We start from the raw sequence: 1915 nt of genomic DNA, 5'->3' as shown, positions 1-1915 counted from the left end.
TTTGGATGCCTACTGGAACCATCCTGTCCTGTTGTTGTAAATGTTTTGATATTGTTTGCTGTTTTCAGGGCATTCAGTAGATATTTCTCTCGTTTATTGATTGTAGATTTGTTTGTTTCATCCTTTTTTTTAAAAAAAAAAATTTGACTATGTCTGAGCAGGCGGACTGTGTGCTCTTTGTTGTTTCCTCGTCTGCGCGCTCAATACTTTTCACCTCCTTCTCCGACTGGCAGGTTCAGTCACTCAGATATGGTGCAGCAGGGCAGGTCTAGCTGAAGAGGAGCCATTGGGATGGTTTGTTTGTGGCACTCACTACAGTCACCAGGGCGGGTCGGTAATCAGTGCTGGGCAGGTTCCAGTAGGCCATGCCTGCACTGCTTGGTGGTGTGATGTCAAGCGCACAGTGCAAGGTAGGCAGGATGCAGCGGGGAGATGGTTATGTGTGGAGCTAAGCTGTATATGGGAGAGAGGAGAGAGGAACAGGAGCCAAAAAACATACAAACAAACAAAAAAGAATGCTAGGGGAGCTTGCCGTTGGAATGGAGAGATGAGAGACTATGAAATGGAGAAAAACAGAAGGGGGAAGAGGAAGAAAAGAATGAACAAATAAAAATCAGAAAGGTTAAAGAACCGCAAAGTTCCCAAGGATCCCACTGATGCAGCTATGAGGTCTGGGGAAGTTGCTCTCAGGTGTTGCAGCTCAGCCTGGCCAGAAGGCGCAGAGGCATACGACACCTGGTATTCAGGGATCAGAAAGAGAAGGAAGATATAGAGAGACAAGAAACTGAGCAATGAAGAAAGACAAAAGGGAAAAGAAAACAAAACAAATCAAAAAAAAAAAAACAAAAAAAAAAACAAGAAAGGCCCCCCAAAAAAACAGGAAAAAAAAAAAACTCAACAAAAAAAAGAAATGTTCTGAGGGATCCCTCTGCACGTCTGTGGAAGCTGAAGGGAAGTCTCCCTGGCACGCAGCTCCGCCTGACCAGAAAGGGCTCCCAACTCAAGAAAAGGAAAAGAAAACAGATAAACAATTCAAAACAAAGAAAAGCTCCAGGATCCCACCAGCGCAGTAGCCCAGACCGGAAGCAGCTCCACACTCGAATGGAGCTCCGCAGCCCCTCAGGAAAAAGCAAAGATGGCGCATGGAGCCAGGCACTCGAGCGAAAGGAGGGGGAGGCGGCGAGATGCAAGCACGAAATCCAAAGCAGCAGGGAAAAAAAAAAAAGCAACACCAGCAGCCAACAAATGGCACTCAGAAAGCCAGCCAGTGTGGGCTGGTGTTTCTGGACAAGAGACTGTGTCTGCGGAATGCAGAGGAGGCCGAGTGTGGGTGAAGAAGGGTGGAGATTGGGAAAGCGTATATCACAAATTGCTCACGCTCTGGAGCCCCTCAGGAAGAAGCAAAGATGGCGCATGGAGCCAGGCACTTGAGTGAAAGGAGGGGGAGGTGGCGAGAGGCAAGTGAGAAATCAAAAGAAGCAGAAAAAAAAAGCAACACTAGCAGCCAACAAATGGCACCCAGAGAGCCGCCCGCTTGGGTGTGTGGAATCCAAGCAGCTGGTGCCTCCTGGTCAAGAGACCGTGGCCGCGGGAAGCAGAGGAACAAACGAACAAAAGCTCCGGGATCCCACCAGCGAGACAGCCCAGACCGGGAAGCAGCTGCACACTCGAATGGAACCCCGCAGCCCCTCAGGAAGAAACAAAGATGGCGCTTGGAGCCAGTCACTCAAGCAAAAGGAGGGGGAGGCGGCGAGAGGCAAGTGAGAAATCAAAAGAAGCAGAAAAAAAAAAAGCAACACTAGCAGCCAACAAATGGCACCCAGAGAGCCGCCCGCTTGGGTTGTGGAATCCAAGCAGCTGGCGCTTTCCAGTCAAGAGACTGTGGCCGCAGGAAGCAGAGGAGCCCGAGCCGGGG

This window comes from Trichechus manatus, unplaced genomic scaffold, assembly GCF_000243295.1.
Source record: "Trichechus manatus latirostris isolate Lorelei unplaced genomic scaffold, TriManLat1.0 scaffold00069, whole genome shotgun sequence".
Classification (NCBI taxonomy): Eukaryota; Metazoa; Chordata; class Mammalia; order Sirenia; family Trichechidae; genus Trichechus; species Trichechus manatus.
The sequence above is the reverse complement of the archived record's forward strand: the minus strand, read 5'-3'. Positions refer to the sequence as shown.